At 40.7% G+C, this 17,532-nt stretch overlaps 2 long non-coding RNA genes across 2 annotated transcripts; both read right to left on the reverse strand.

Moving 5' to 3' along the window:
* Nucleotides 1–12,139: 12,139 nt before the first annotated feature.
* On the reverse strand, nt 12,140–13,758 carry LOC121048893. Its single transcript, XR_002930495.2, has 3 exons — nt 13,665–13,758; nt 13,432–13,510; nt 12,140–12,540 (listed from the first exon to the last, which is right to left on the reverse strand). It is a non-coding gene; the product is annotated as an uncharacterized LOC121048893 (long non-coding RNA).
* A 129-nt stretch (nt 13,759–13,887) lies between these two features.
* Nucleotides 13,888–15,442, reverse strand: LOC112185856. The gene is made up of 3 exons (XR_005807476.1): nt 15,026–15,442; nt 14,358–14,806; nt 13,888–14,229 (listed from the first exon to the last, which is right to left on the reverse strand). It is a non-coding gene; the product is annotated as an uncharacterized LOC112185856 (long non-coding RNA).
* Nucleotides 15,443–17,532: the final 2,090 nt, after the last annotated feature.

Below are 17,532 nucleotides of genomic sequence, written 5' to 3' on the forward strand. Positions count from 1 at the left end.
ACTGTGCTCGTCATCGCCTAATTTTGCTATTGTGCTCATCCAATCTTGCTACTGCACTCGCTGCACTCATACTTGTCCAATCCTGCTACTGCACTCGCTGCACTCATACTCTTCCAGTTCTGCTACTGTACTTGTACTCGTGTTCTGCTACTGCGCTCATCCAATCTTGCTACTGCACTCGTTGCACTCATACTGTCCAGTTCTGCTACTCGTCATCGCCTAATCCTGCTACTGCACTCATACTCGTCCAGTTCTGCTATTGCCCTTGTACTCGTGTTCTCCTACTGCACTCGTCATCGCCTAATCTTGCTATTGCACTCGTCCAATCCTGCTACTGTTATGACCACATACTACGAGTGCAGTATTGTGCATTCACAATTGCTCCAATTGCGATCATTCTTACAATGTCATAGCGATTTACAACAGCTTTGTCTAAGATTTCTAAACTCAATGCCACAACTCTAGTTTCTTTAATTACCTGCCAAGGTAGCCTAAGAACAATAACGAGTAGCCATGCACACCCAGTGTTCGAGAAAATGCCCATGTGAAATGTCACGCCCCTGATTTTACACACATGAAAATTGATATATTATCCCATAATTACATATGCGTGAACGTTCAGCCATCAATACAAAATACCTGGAAACTTTTTCCCTTTTAACCCAAATACATATTGATGCCCTAAACCCACTATCTCAATATTGACCCGCTCCATAGAGTCATATATTACATAAGCTTACGAATTAAATTGTCAACAACAAGATAAAACGTAAATACTTCTCAGAGTTTAACTACAACGGAAAATCTTATCAACGGTAAAGTCATAAAAATGGCTTCCTACCGTAAAGCTGCAAAGGTGCTACCTCAGCTTCAGCCCTGATTTTGTAACTAGCAGGATTAACCCCTACACCGTTTGAATAGTGTACCGGGTTGTCACACAACAAACCCGGTAAGGTTTTGCAAGCCCGTATGAGTAACTCAAAACAACTCACACCAAAATCGTGGGATGAACCCCGCACGTTTAAATCAAGAAACCAAACCACGCTTTAATCCTTAAAAACACGAAATAAGGAGAACAACTCACACTTTAATTTCCTTTCAAATCAAAATAAAAGAAAGCAACTCACACCTTGTTTCCTTTTAAAACGAAACATAGAAAACAACTCACACTTGAATTCTATCAATAAAACATAGAAAACAACTCACACCTTGAATTCTATTAGTTGTACCATAAGCGTACCATAGAAAGCAACTCCCACCTTGATTTCTATCAACAAAACATAGAAAACAACTCACACCTTGAATTCTATCAGTTGTACCATAAGCGTACCATAGAAAGCAACTCACACCTTGATTTCTATCAAATCGTTAATAAGGAAAACAACTTGCACCTTGTCCCCTTAAAAACCATTAATAAGGAAGCAACTCACACCTTGTTCCCTAAAAATACGTAATGTCATGAGTTATCAATAACCAATTCCCGTTACCCCATGAATTACCTATATGGCAGACATATTAGAGCTCTAACTGAAAACGTAACCACTCGTCCGGCCAAAGACGTGATTACCTGATATTCTGCCCAAGGTCATAGACCTTCAGTCCTCGGGCCGCACTGTCCCTTGGAGCAAAACATTAAAGGAGTCACACTGGACCCAAAATGTTACACAAATCGCAACGCTTTTGAAAACAATCGAAATCACATTTCCATAATCATTGTTTTCCGAAAAGCCATAACACAAAACAATAAGGAGCATCAATTCATGTATATTGTTTTCATACCCAAATCTCAACGCTTTTCTCAAATCTCAATGCTTTTCAAAACAAATCGAAATCAATCATTTCCACAAATCATTTGTTTTCCAAAAGCCACACCCGAAAACAAAAAAAGCATCATTTCATGCATATTGTTTTCATAAATCCACAAACCACCAAAACATATATATTTCACGTAAATATATATATATATATATATATACGTAGTCATCCGCTCAGAAATGTCTACTAATACCAACTATAGTTTGCAGTTACTAAATAACTTTCAAAATAAAGGTATTCCGTTTTGTGAGATTACTCACCTCGAAATTCCTGCTGCGTCTTCACACCACTAGACTACTTACAGAATGCACTCTGTCAAGCACCTAAGAAAAGTACAGCCTTGATTCAGTCAATGAAACACAAGGAATAACGTTCGAAACCCTAAATCGAACCAAAATTCCCAAAGTGACGCTAATCGAGGTGAAACCACATTCGAGACCACCCATTGTCTCCAGAATACATCTACGATCGATGTGACCAAACCACAAGTCGATCGGAGGCTCGAATCCTCACGGAATGAATAATTTCACCTATATGAAACGGCAAAAATCATAACAATTCCATACGAACTCCAAAATTTGCATATTATATATCGAAACGCTCGTATCAATGAGTAGAACATATATAATACCAAAAACAGTTCCTTAAGTGGCCGGAAAGCCACCACAGGCTGGGGCGCACCGCCACCGGCCAAAACTCAATATTTCACAAAACTCCCAACATCAAAGTTCTTCATCTAAGCATGCTTGTGAACTTTCATAACTAGCTCGAAGTCAGAAAACAAGCATAAAGGTTCGAAAACTACCTCACAAGCCTTGAACAGTAATCCAGACTGAGTTGAACCAAGTTTCACGTGAATTGATCCAAACAACCATCAAGGATCGATCAAGGAGGCTGCTCTGAGCTCAACCAAGAAGACTTGAAGCCTCACCGACGTCGGAACAAGGGTTTCCGACCGGGTCCGAAATCCCCCAACTGCGCCGCCTTGCAGCGCCGCCGTGGAGGAGAATCGGCGCTAGAGGACACCAGAGGGACGACCAGACGGAGGAGACGATCCTATCTGGAAAGTTTCGTCACCGGAGACAGCCGCAGTTCGCCGGAAAAGCAGGGTCGGATCTTCCGGGTTAGGGTCAGGTCAGCAGGTTTTCTTCGATTCTGAGGGTAGCAGCCGAGAGAGAAGAGAGAGAGGGAAAATGGTTTCCGGAAAAGGAAAAAAATGAAAATAGTAAATTTCCAACTTGGGAAACTTCTATTTATACTAAAATAGAAATTTCTTCCAATGGCCATAACTTTCTCATACGAACTCCAATTCTCGCGTTCCACATGTCCATGAACTCGTATCGACGCGCTCTACAACTTTCGTGAAGGAACTTTTCGGAGAATCTCAATGCTTTAAAAGTCAACCTTTGCAACCCCCCTAAAGTCATACTTTCCGAATAAAAATTCATCCGAAACACTTATGCTCCATCCACGAGCCACGAAACCGTCCGATAACCACAATTTGGATTCCGGAAAATCCTCGGAAAATAAATGCGAATTTCCGGGGCATCACATGAAATTTCAGCCTTCCATTTTCTTTTTTTGACTTTGTCAAGGGGAACCCAAAGACCTGTTAGGGAAATTAGAATCCCTACTGTCAAGGCTCACAGAGTAGACCGATAGAAAAGTAACAAACCACAAGACAAGCAACAAGAGAACACCGAGATTTAACGAGGTTCAGCATAAATCTATGCCTCCGTCCTCCCGAGAGATACTTATTCTTCACTATAAGAATAATTACAGTACAAGATACATTGAGCTAAATCACTATAACCCAAACCCATAACCCTTGTACACCCATACTCATAGAATTTCCCAAGAATTCACTCTCACCCAAGAGCTGTATTCACTCTTGACATCTCTGCTCCCTTACCCAAGAGATATACACTCTCTTGTTGATGATCGAACGCACCGACCATGCCTTGGTTTACTACCCATGCCCTCTATATATAGGCACCCCAATAATAATCCAATTGGTAGTATGAAAACCAAACCTTCTTGTCAAGGAGAAAAGATCCTATTCCTGATAGGAATAAACTCTGACATCAACCATGTCCAATTAGGAAGACTAATCAAGTCCAACTAGGACTTGCCTTTCCTAATTAATTCTCATCACATCCTAACAATCTCCACCTTGATAAGAATGCCATGCAAAATTACCTTGCACCATCTTTAACCATTGGCCTTTTTTTGTACCAGCAACACATAGCCTGAATCAATTGTGGTCCTTTCTGATTCGTAACGGCCAATCCTATGTGTAACTGCACCGAGTCAACAATCAACAACTGAATCTGAAGAGGGACCTCAAAACAACCCCTTCCCTAGTAGGATTTCCTTCTCACCATCATCTGAACTCGAAAACTTGTCAACAACATTTTTGCTGTACCTGCAAACAAGACTCGCCTATACGCACTCCTGTTTCCCATTATCCATCGAGGTCTGACATACCAGATGATACCTACCACACTGTTCTCCCTATATGAGGACTGTACCACCATGTGTGATTTTTCCGGCTCCACTTGCTATAAACACTTATAGCCCTTGGAAACCAACTAGCTCCTGAATATCAAATTCCTCTGTAACTTAGGGACATCGTCACACCACCCAAAGTACGCCAATCCCAAATCTAATATCCAGTCAAAGAACATGTGTCACCTATGGAGATTGTGAGAGCATCTCCATATGAATCAGTTTCTGCTACAGCAATGCCATCCAAGCCTTTCGCTTCATATAACCCTAGTCCCGACACTTGTAGCATCCTGCCTCTGGATTTAGACCTGCTATGATCACTAAATCCCAGACAGTTTTTCGTGCATTATCTGCTGTCTTCTCTGGTTTCACATCCTTTCCCTTCAACACTTAACTAAGCCTCGTTGAACTAGGATGTCTTTCACTCACTTATACCCAAAGAGTGAAACTTCCTTTTCTGTCAAACTACTCCACCTCAAACTATGAGGCAATACCTGAAGCCATGACGAACAACCACGATCAACATGCAAACCTTCGGCGAACGAATACCATGAACGACGAACAAGCACGATTACTGACACCACGAACCACCTTAGTGAGATATACACTCTCACCAACCATCATTCCCTTGAGTCATATCCTGGTCTCTTGCAACTCCACCTTTGATTAGGATTTTTCCTGAGTCTGGCTCGCATCACCTAGCCTCCGAGTCACTCCGCCTATCGACTACCTTCGATTAGGACTTTCTTGAGTTTTTGACCCGTTCCACGTTGCTAGAAATTTTCTCGAGCTGGCTCCACCTAATGCACTTTGAGTTAACACCTTAACTATCTAATTGACTTCATCTTGAATGATGAGGTGTCCCAGCCGAACCTGGCTCTGATACCACTTGTTAGGGAAATTAGAATCCCTCCCGTCAAGGCTCATAGAGTAGACCGATAGAAATGTAACAAACCACAAGACAAGCAACAAGAGAACACCGAGATTTAAATAGGTTCAGCATAAATCTATGCCTACGTCCTCCCGAGAGATACTTGTTCATCATTATGAGAATAATTACAGTACAAGATACATTGAGCTAAATCACCATAACCCAAATCCATAACCCTTGTACACCCACACTCATAGAATTTCGCAAGAACTCACTCTCACCCAAGAGCTGTATTCACTCTTAACATCTCTGCTCCCTTACCCAAGAGATATACACTCTCTTGTTGATGATCGCACACACCGACCATGCCTTGGTTTATTAACCATGCCCTCTATATATAGACACCCCAATAATAATCCAATTGGTAGTTGGAAAACCAAACCTTCTTGTACAGGAGAAAAGATCCCATTCCTGATAGGAATAAACTCTAACATCAACCATGTCCAATTAAGAAGACTAACCAAGTACAACTAGGACTTGCCTTTCCAAATTAATTCTCATCACATCCTAACAAGGCCTAGCCCCAAGATAGACCCCTTCAGCACATGTGAAATGCTCCAACTGTGCATTGCAACACAGTGCCTGGCCACTTTGACAGCTTCGAGATTCGAACCTAGGTTGAGGAGCACACCCAACTAGGCAAGAACCACTAGGACACTTGAGCCTTCCATTAAGCTTCAATATAGTGCAGCTTGTTATCTCGTGGTAGATTACAGTGATAGAGGTGAATGATGGATGACCATGAGTATAGTATGGCTGAGGTCTCTGCAGTGAAATCAAAAGGTTAATTTCTCGGCGAATCCGGCAGTACTCTCACTCTTCGATCTCAGAGGTTTCAGAATCCGGAACTCCATTACAATTCCATCACCACATGGAACCGAGACGGAATCTTTCTCCACCGTCTTCTTCAGAAATCACCGGAGTCACAAGGTCTGAGTCAGCCATGAAGTTCGAAACCTGCACAGATGTTGCTGATCTCGGCAAGCCTAGTTCCGGCATGCATGGCATCTTTCTTAGTGGACTCGGCATTTTCGCCGCCGCTCTTCCCTTTCTCAGTGATCAAAACCCAGATTGAATAAACACAATGAAAATCAAAGAAACCCAAACCAATAATTAGTCCTAAAACTTGAACATGAAATCACACCCGAGATTCGAGCTCAACCCATATTTAGCAGATTAGGTGCTTAACCAAAATCAACAGCAAACTAAACATCAGTGATAGCCCAACAACAGCTGACCAATTCCTCATCGGATTTTAGAGGTTTGATGTTCCCGGTCGTCGATTAAGTTGATCTTCATTGATCGAAACCAATCAGAGCTTCTCGCAGATCACAACCAGATTCAGAATCATCCAAAACGACGTGATCATCATCGGTAGTGACGCCGCCATCCCTCTGTTCCGGTCGCCGGTGTAAGAGCACTTGGACAAGGCTGACTTCTTTGACTCCTTGAGGAGACGATGCGGGAGCTCATCGCTGGCTTATGGTACTATGCATATCAGATCTCTGTTTTGGGTTATTCTGTCAACAGTGGCATCATTGTAATTTTAACGAAAAATTGTGCAAATTTGTAATTGCGGATGAAACATCAGGAATTAAGCCTACTTTATTTTCTTTGGGCCTGCGCTCCTTGTCCTTATTTGTATAAAACTTACAGAAGGTGAGTTTTCTGTTTTTCAATCTTTGGTTTGTTACTTATATATAATTTTCTGTATATACAACAATCACAGATAAATTTTTGTACCTATAATCATTTAATGTAGTGATATAATTTTTTTTTTTAACGTAAAGTTGTGTGATTTTACCATACTCACCTCCATTACAGTCAAAATTATCTATATTATTATTAAGAGAATAGAGTTTGTCAGCTAAAATAACATTTTTTTTATGAAATATCTCTCAAATATTAAAAAAACCTTTGAACTGAAATATTCAAAAAGTACAAAAAGATCAATTCACAAAATAAAAGAAAAAGAAAAAAAATTTAACAAAAAATAAAAATATAAAACAAAAAATGTGATGCAGTTTTCTCCATATTCTGTTAAATAAGAGCATCTTTAGCAGACCCTCAATTTTACCTCCTTAACTATTGAATTACTGAGAGGTGATGGCTAGGTTCCTGCACAGAATAACTCAATCTTTTGGGTAAAATTTATAGGAAGATGGAGGGTTCTGGAAGGGTGGTTTTGGTCAAAACAGTGGGCTTCAGTAGTGTTTGAGCCCAAAAATACTTTTGGCAAAATCCTTTAGTGGGTTCGAGCCAGCGGGCCGATACATGCGGCCCAAAAATAAAACTACTCGGGTTTGGGTTATGGCTTCACCCATTCCGTGTTTCATAAGGAGATGAAACCTTATTGAAATCGAGTGGTAGAGACTAAACATGAAACTTCAATTAAGAATCCTTCTAAGGCAAGGAGCAGTCGAAACCCTAGGGTATAAATACAGGGTTAAGCGGCGAAATCAAAGACCTCTCTCCAATTAATCAATCCCAGCGATTACAAAGCTTCCTCGGAGCAAACCTTCAACCTCGTTGAAACCCGGTGACCGCCCGCCAGTCCTAGTCTCCTCGCGAGCCAACTGCCAGTACTACTGCCACCGATACACCCAGCGAAGCAAGGGTAACGCCCTCGCACCCAGCGAAGCTAAAGTCACGCTTTAGCAGAACCCGTGCTTCTCTCAACTTCCCAGTGATTGCTTTGCTTAGTCTACAACACTAAGTATCGATTCGGTGAACTCAAGAGACCACAACCAAAGTCCTTACCCAGTAAGGCGAAAAGTCCTTTCCCGAAAGGCAAGAGAAGAACCCTGTGACGAGGTTGGTGCTCTCCTCGTCCACAGCGCTTGAAGAAGAAGTCAGGTCAAGGGACTACCCCAACGACTGCACCCTGCGGTGCTGGCACGCCTGCGCAACCACACGCTCAAAAGAGACTGTTTGCACACCAGTTGGTTTTGGAGCCAAACATTTTGGCACGCCTAGTGGGACCTACAATAGTGTTTCTTTGTGAACGCAACCATTGGGAAGTCTAGCGATAACCCTTATCAAAAAGGCTACGCTAACTGCTCAAAACATAAGACCTCCAGTTACAGACCGCATTCTAGCGCGGACTGTCGTGGTCTTTCTGAAGAACAAGTGACGCAACAATTCTCTCATCAGCCCCAATCATCCGCTATGTCAACTGCACAAGACGAGAATCACTCGACAGCTACTGAGGGTCAGAGCGTCAATGTTAATCAGGCCAGCGAGCCTGTCATCCCCTCCGCTGTCGACACTTTAGTGGAAGGTGGAGAAGAAGAGGCTTTTGTTCTGAAGCCTATCCCGGAAGGAGCGACCGCTGAGGTCAAGTTTGCGATCATCATGGAGAATGTCGAGAACGATCGCAAGAAGATGGACGCTGATTTTGCCAGAGAAACTGCAAAATCGGAAAAGCTTCTCCGCGAAATTGAGCAGCGGATGACTCTACATACGGAAAGTACCCGACAGCAGATCGCACAATCAGAAAGTGCGGTGAAGGCGCATGCTGCAGGTATCCCTAGCGGGCAGGACCAGCGTCATAAGGCAATTTTGGACGCTGGTGCGCTTTTGGGAAGCGCATAATTTAACCCTGAAATGTCGTTAGTAATATAAGTAAGTAGGGATCGTTCTATTCCGGGGATTGAGGGTACACCTGTCATTGTCAAACAATTAAACAATTAAAATTAAAACAAAGTATAATATTCACAAAGATATTCACAAGTATAAACATTATTTACGAAAAAGGGGGGATTTTGTTTTTGGTTTTCGAAAATAAGTTAAGTAAACAAAACAATTAAAATGCAAAAACATAAAAATACAAATGGAGTGAGAGAACAAAGATCAAAAACCGAAACATATGATTAAAATTGATTCAAACCCTAATATTGTTCATCTAAGTCATGAGAGAGGAGTTGATCATGTGAATCATTCGAAAGCAAATGAATTCCCATTTTTTTACTTTTCAATGCTAATTAACCTAAGCGAAAGCACCTAGATTAATCCTATTAAACATGCAATCAAACCCTAGAAAGCTAGTCAATCATGTCATGTTTAACGCATTACACATAGAGAAAGGCTATCAAGTCAAGTGTACAACTTAGTATGGAAAAGTCCACCTAATTGCAATCCTCTTTAATTAAATTCGGTCTTTGCACAAAACCTTTACTACTTTGATTCAAGTTTACACAAAACGAAAAGTCGATTTCATGTTCTTAAACCTAGCACCATTCATATCAAAACTCTACGTGTTTGCAACCACATAAGATTAAAATACAAAAGTTATCTATAACGCAAATTTAATTAAACAAACTCACATAAGCAACTTTGGAATCACAACATAAGAATCGAAATTTTTTATTCAATCATAAAATTTCAGAATATAAACCTTGTTCAAACATAAATATCAACTAAAAACAATTCTCACGAAACTAAGCAAGATTACAAAGAAATAGGTTGAATTACACCGTGAGATGGAGATGGGGATGAATGATGAAACGTTATGGATTCTTGAATCTCGAAAGCAAGCTTCAAGGTGGAGGATGGATGATGATGCTCACGGCTCCTTCTTCTTCTTCTTCTTCTCCCTTGCTTGAAACGTTGAATGCACTAGAGGATGGAGAGAAAATGGAAAGGAAATGGAGAGACAAAGAAGATGGAATGGATGAAGGAATTGGTGACTAAGGAAAATGGAGAGGAAATGGTGAGACAAGGAGATGAAATGGATGAAGGAATGTTTGGGAAAATGGAAAGGAAATGGAGAGACAAAGAAGATGGAATGGATGAAGGAATGTGTATAGAAAAATGGAAAGAAAATGGAGAGACAAAGAAGATGAAATGGATGAAGGAATGTGTGTTATGGATTCAGAAATTGGTGTTTATATAGGGAAGAAAAAGAAGAGTGAAATGATGAGTGGAAGAAAAATAATGAAAGTGGAGTATGAAAGTGATTTGTAGAATATGGAAAAGAAAGAGAAATGATGAAATGAAAGCAAAGCATGAAGGTGCAGCAACATGGAAGTGATGATGATCTATTAAAGAGATTGTAGAAAAAATATATCCAAGGAAAAAGAGAAAAGCATCTAGCTTTCTTCATGTGGGTGGGAAACATGAATATGTGGTGTTGAGCTGTTTTCAGGTCAGTTTCTGCCCCTTTATTCCTTCAATTATTTCTCCATCAAAACTTCATATTGGGCCTCCGATTTCTTCATATCAAATGTTCCTCTATGAGTGTAGATCATCCTGACAAATTTTCAGAGCTTCAATCCATGTGGTTGGGCCGGAAATGCTGCTGGACCTCTTACAGGTCCAGTTTTCCGGTTTTGCTTCTGTAGAAAATTGGGTTGATTGTTTGAAGTCCTTCCACTCATATTTTACTCTGGCACTCTTCATAAGAAATGATCCTTTGGGTGTCTAGAATGGATCTGGAAGGTTTCAGCTCATTTGAAGTTCATTTGGTCAGGCGGCCTCTCCTTCTTCTTTGCTTGGCTTGGTTTCTCCTAGCCGGAGTAGGAATATGTGTAAAATTAATCTTTTAGTACATTTCACCTTCATCTACTCCAATGTACCTTCATCTTTGCTCCCCTTGGTGTTCGCAAGCTCCTCTTTCCATTTATGAGTTCATTTCCACTTTTTAGCTCGGAGGTCCTGAAAATAGAAACTAATAAGAAAAATAGAAACTTTCCTAAACTGAAAAATGACAACTTTCCTAAACTGAAAATGGAAACTTACTAAAAATGATAAATAGAAACTACAAAAATATAAACTTTCTACAAATAGGAACTTTCCCAATCAAAGAATGGAAACTTTCCTAAACAGGGTTTTAATAAGGAAATAACGCAAGAAATGTAGGGAAATGCAGTTAAAACGTCGCATTAAAATGCTCCTATCAGACGCTATAGCGGATCATACCAAGCAGACCGCGTCGAATATAGCAGATCTTAGCAAGGACGGGGCCAACCTGGCAACTGAGGTGGCTATGCAGAGAGCAGAATTGAACCAAGCGAGAGATGTACTGAACAAAGCCTTAGGGGATCCTAACGCTATCCTTGGCTCTCTTAGCCAGCCATCCGGTTCAGGCAGGTATGTGCCGCCAAATCAGCGCGAGAAGACTAACCAAAATGCTGTTTCTTCCTCAGCTACTGTTGCTACTGCTCCGTCGAAGAACAAAGAACAAGCCCTGGTTATTAGTGGCAGCAAGGAAAAGACTGCTTCATCAAGCGGACATGCCACCAAGAAGCACCAAGTCTCGAAGGGCGCAGGAACTGCGTCGGAACCTGTGACTTTCGTCCAGTACGACAGCGACGGAGCAGAGATGGTATATCAAGAATTGTCGGGGAGTTATTATGCGCTCGACCAGACTGGCGCCCCGATCAAGATAATAGCTCTGTCGAAGGGAGAGGTTACGCCTGCAGTAACTCTCTAGCAACAAGATACTACCCGCATTGTGCACACTACACCAAAAACTGCATCACACGACGGTGAAAAAACGTTGTGTGATTTGGAGACTCACCGTCGTCTATCTCGATGTTGTCTGATGAAAAATCAGACGACGGTGAATTCACCGTTGTATGATATAAAGTCCGTCGACGTATATTCCTTAACACCGTTGTCCCAGAACTCGACAGATGCCGGACTCATCCATGCGCAGCACTTGTGCGTAGCAGTTCACACAACATAATTTGCTTTTTTGCCGTTGTGGGTTGAGATTTTCATACAACGGTTTTGTAATTTAACTGTTGTGTGATTTAAAGTAAGACAACTGTGTTATAGTATTTTATGTTGTATGAGCTTAAAACTAGACAACGTAATTTATTAAAATCCATTGTGTGATATATATAATTGCGTTGTGTGAATACCCAAATTTTGAATGGACTAGCAACACTACCCGCGCGATGTTGCGGGTATATTATTGACATTATTCAATTCGACAGTCTTGAATTTACAAACATTAGGCACATTATATAAATGTGTTATACACATACATTAGACATTGTTTTACATGATCCAAAATCTGTTACTTTAGTCAGATTTGAAAATTGCATATACAACTATACATTATTTTACAAGTTCTAAAATTGGGTACATTAGCCAGATTCCAAAAATGCTACCCAGGCAGGCGCATATGTACATATTACATATGATTAGACTTAGCTTGGCAAAAAACTTGTCTCTAATTACAGTTACGACTTCACATTTTTGGCTGGTTCCTTGGTCGCTGCATTGGTCGGTTTTGACTCCACATCCGTTACTGCTTTCAACTCCTCACAGAGGTTCATCTAATTAGTCAAGACAAAGTAAGAATGCAGTAGAAATGAATAAGAACATATAGTTTAATTGTAGCAAGTAATGGTAAGTTTGAAGATAAACAGAGAAACAATATAGTTCTTGAGATAGCAATATTAGAACTAAAAGAAATTTCAGGTTATAAAGAGTTCTCTATCAAAACTTAAACCAGAGGGCTAATCATCAAAGGAAAATTCAATGCCTAGAGCTGCAATTGAACTAAAATTTCCAAGTGCATCCAGGAGGTATCAAACAACGGTAGTCGTACAGCTAGAACTGATTCTTCAAAAGGATGCAAGGAATCGACAGTGCATGTCATGTATATAATGTAAAATAGGAAGAGGGTAGAATCATCTTGATGATTCTCCCCTACTCCAATTTTTTTAAATTTATTATCATCAGTCAGGCTTATAGTGATTCTCTCCAAGCATCTGTTTGTTTGATCAAGCCCATCACAAAGTATTTTGATTACACTATCTTTTGTATAACTTAAGACTCCAAATGCAAATAAACGTTATAGCAGATAATAAAAATTTATAAGAAGATAAGCATATTTATACTGATCAGTAAGATGTAAGCTTACTTACATGCAATCTCTAATTGTTACAGAACTAATGGAGACAGGACAAAGACATAATAAACAAAACAGAATGAAGACGTTTAAAAAACCACTACCCTAATTTCAGATGCTACCTTATATTTTTCAAAACCAATATATAGAAGTTGAAAACATAGAATGCATAGTCATGATATGACTAAGATTAATGCAGCCATCTAAAAAGAAGCACTACACCTTCTTATATAATTCATATAAGGTATTGCACATTCCATTATTAACCATAACAATGACATAAATATGAAAGACAAAGGAATGTAGTTATTACTTGATTTTGAAAGACAGGACAGGTGGCAAGAGGGAGAAGTTCTCGTCTCTGATCTCTTCTGATATTCTGTCAACAGACCCTGCAGTAGGGATTCTTTTGATCATATTGATATGACTCATAATAAATATTACTTTAAAAGCTACCAGTATAATTCTTTCTTAATTAACTTTTGATTTAAGAGTACTCAAAAGGTTTAAAGCATTATAAAGCTTTAATTTGAAAGGATAGATTACCTCTAAGCGTGGTTAATTAAAAGTGAATTGTTTCTCTTCCATGAGAGTTAGTATCTTGCATTTTATTTTCCTTCCCTGCAAAGCACCACCATCTAATCAGAATGCAGCCCAACAGAAAAAGATTAGGGAAATAGAAACACAACAGAGGAGAGAATAAACAAAGTAGTCCATTCCTTGGAAATATGTGACAGAGGAAACATAGATGAGATGGGATAAAACTATTAGAACTGTTATTAGTTTATTGCGATTTTTATAAATCAGTCTATGCACATCTTTTTCTCCTTCTCTGACATCTTTGGTTTCCATGCTCTCATCTTCCTTCTCTATCCTTAATTTGAAATGATTGCTAATGTTACCAAGCAGGCACTTGGTTTTAATTTTAATGATGAAAAATTTTATATGCTGCCTTAAGCTTTTCGAATGAATTGATATACAATGTAAGATGAATACATAAATATAACAAAATATCAAGGCATTTGATAGTGAAGTACCTTAGAGGTGAGCTCTTTTGTGGCTGCCTGTGATTGAGCTGCATATGTAGCAACCAAGATAGCCTACCAATTCTCTACAGAAAACAGATTGATCATGTGACCTTGAATCTCCATGAACTCCGGTAAAAAAATTGATTATGGTAGATAGCAAGCAAGTAAAGAAATTGGAAAATCAAGAGAGAAAGATAAAAGAGGGGCTTACAGCTCTATTGGCTTCGTCGGCTATTTTCAATGGATTCTCTGCAAACTAAAAAATTACCGCTACTCACTTCAACATCATGAAATGGAACTGTTCCATCTTCAACCCTGGCAGCGATTGGTTTACCATCAGATCAGCAACATACTAATAATATATGGTTACCACCCAAAAGTTCTTTGTCTTCCACTAGAACATTCTTGTGAACACTCAACTTCACACAAAATCCCTGCTTCCCAAGTAAAATCACCTTCATATCACTAGTTCCAGGCTCACCAAACTCAATTGCCACCTTCCTCCGCAAATTTTCGACTTTGGGCCTCGGAACTCTCTCTGCAGCCATGTTTCACAACAATTGACAGCAATCACTACTAGCACATTGATGCAGACATCTCAAGCTCACACAACACAGTTTTGAAAAATCAGGGCCTCTTCTTTGGCACAACTCTTCTTTCCTATCCAAAACAGTCTAATCAGTAACTACCATGAAAACTCATAAGCATGAAAAGCATTAAAGGTGTGATCTTGAAGCTAATCCTAAGACTTGACAAATCACTAACCCACCACAGAAATTGCATAACAATAAACAAACCCAGCTCCCAATTTCTCTAAAAACATGAAAAGATGAAATCTTTACAAGCAGAATAGCAGAAAGATATGAATTTGAGACTCACCAAGAACTGGGTAATCTAAGAGCTCTCTGAAAATTGAACTATAATCTCTTAATCTTTGAAGCCCACGAGTGCCCCTAAAATGATTGAATGGGAGCTCTCGTTGTCAAGCATCAAGGAAACCAACTGAACAGAGACTTGAAATGAGGAATAATTACTGCTAGTGGCCGGAGAGTTGAAGAAGCCATTGGCAATAGGAACCGCCTTTATCTCATTGGGTTTGTTTTGTTTCAGGTCGTCGTCAGCAAGGAGAAAAGGAGAGGAATTACTATGGAATAACTGATTTTGAAAGGGAATAAACCGAAATCAGCAAATTTGTTAGAGATAGGGACCTTACTAGATTGTGAAGCCTTGAATTGATTTAGATCTTTAGACATAGAGAGAGAGAGAGAGAGAGAGAGAGAGAGAGAGAGAGAGAGAGAGAGAGAGAGAGAGAGAGAGAGAGAGAGAGAGAGAGAGAGAGAGAGAGAGAGGAGGGTAACCGAAAGCGGAGCTTCAATTATCCATTAGGTAGATGGAGTTGAAGGCAGTTTGGAGAAGTGAAGAGCGAGCACAAATTCGAATCCCAATTTCCCGAAGAGAAAGCTCTCAAAACACTGTTTAAGCGAGCCCTCTGCCTATCCCGAAACGCCATCGAAACGCCGCCTCCGCTACTGCTCATTGCCATCGTCTTCCCATCTCACCCCATTGGACGGCTTGAGAATCAAGGCCATCATAGTTGGCTTCCTGTAAAGGTGGAGGATTTAGGGATTTAGAGGGTTGAAATTAAGTGTGGAATTGGAAACTAGGGATAGAGGGCCGAGAGAGGTTTCATGAGACAGAGAGCTTTCACGGAGGACAAAAAGCTTCATGAAAGAGATCGAGGTTTCATGAAAGAGAAAGAGAGGCATTTCGGGGAGGCTGTTCGAGAGAGAGAGAGAGTTGAGAGTCTTTGTATGTCATGCTAGGTTTTGTTTTCCTTCTCTCTTTGTTTTCTTTGCACCACAATGTGGCATGGCAATTAAACCTAGAATAAAATTGTCAACGTTACTCACACAACAGAAGCCTCACCCAACTGTTGTCTGAGTGTTGCACTAAAAATCAAAATGTGAAATCATGGAGGGAAACACGGCGCCTAAAACATTTTAGCTTAAAATGTTGCCGCCCAGTTCCGAGTTCACACAACAGAAAATCTTAATTCTGTTGTATAATTTCTACAGCTTTCACTAAGGCTATCTAGGGGAAGACATTCAAGCAAGTTTCCTCAAACTTTGGTGCTCAGTTTTTCAATCATACAACGGAAATAGTGAAATCCGTTGTACCTAGTACCCCAAATTTCAGTGTTCCAAGAGGCAACCCAGACTCCAAAGTGGAGGGAAATCTGCCGCTAAATTTTTTAAGACTCAGACGACGGACAATACTTAATTCCGTTGTGCAATGTAGTTTTGATAAAAAAGTTATCACTTTATTGATATTCACACAACAGAACATCACTAATACCGTTGTACAATCGAGTTTACTTAAACACATAACGGATGATTTCTATTCCGTTGTGTGATTAGTGTTGTGTGATGCAGTTTTTGGTGTAGTGGCATGTCGGGGAAGGATCAACAATGGTGAACCAGGCAGCCCCTGGGCAAACTACTCACGGAAATGCGGTGGTACCTCCTCCGCCTCCGCGCCCAGATTATGTGAGACGTGATGAGGTAGAGGAGATGATCAGATTGGCAAACCCTAGAGCCCAGCCGGATGGGGTTTATGAGGGACCATTCCCGCCACACATCATGCTCGTACCTTTTCCCCGAGGCTACAAGAACATTATTTTCTCTACTTTTTCAGGGGAGGACACTGAAGATGCGGCGACACATCTGACCAGGTTTAGGGTACAATGTGGCCAATACCAGAATGATGATGTCCTCAAGTGCAGGATCTTTGGCACTTCGCTGTCGGGCGCTGCCTTCAGATGGTTCTTTAAACTCAGACCAGGGACAGTGGCGAATTGGCCGGCAATGGAACTACTTTTCCGTGAGACGTTTGGGACTATTGAGCCTGAGGTAGACCTAGCCTCTCTCACTCAGATGGCTCAGCAGCCTACAGAATCAGGAGTCGCCTATCTTCAGCGCTTTCAAATCCAGAAAGCCAAACTGAATGTCATCCTGCCCGAGAAGGAGTTAGTCAAATTGGCGGTCAAAGGTTTGGAACCTCGACAACGGAAGAAGCAGCATGGCAGCATGATTCAGTCGATGGGAAAACTCATCACGGAGGTGGGCAGTTTCGAGCATCTTCTTAGAGAAACAGACGCGAGGAAAAATGCCTCCAGAGGAACGTACGTGCCAGGTAAATATCGTACTGTAGTAGCCCTGAGCTACCAGCCGGCCACTTATGACCCTTATTACCATCACAACACTGGAGAAGCAGCCCAGGACGGCGAAGAGGACGAGGATAATGATATAGCAGCTTACGAGCTAACCGGGAAGAAGAACCCGTCCTTGAAGCAGTTGAAAATTTCCAAGGAGCCTGTTAAGCTCAAA

The sequence above is a fragment of the Rosa chinensis genome, chromosome 2 (genome assembly GCF_002994745.2).
Source record: "Rosa chinensis cultivar Old Blush chromosome 2, RchiOBHm-V2, whole genome shotgun sequence".
Lineage (NCBI taxonomy): Eukaryota > Viridiplantae > Streptophyta > Magnoliopsida > Rosales > Rosaceae > Rosa > Rosa chinensis.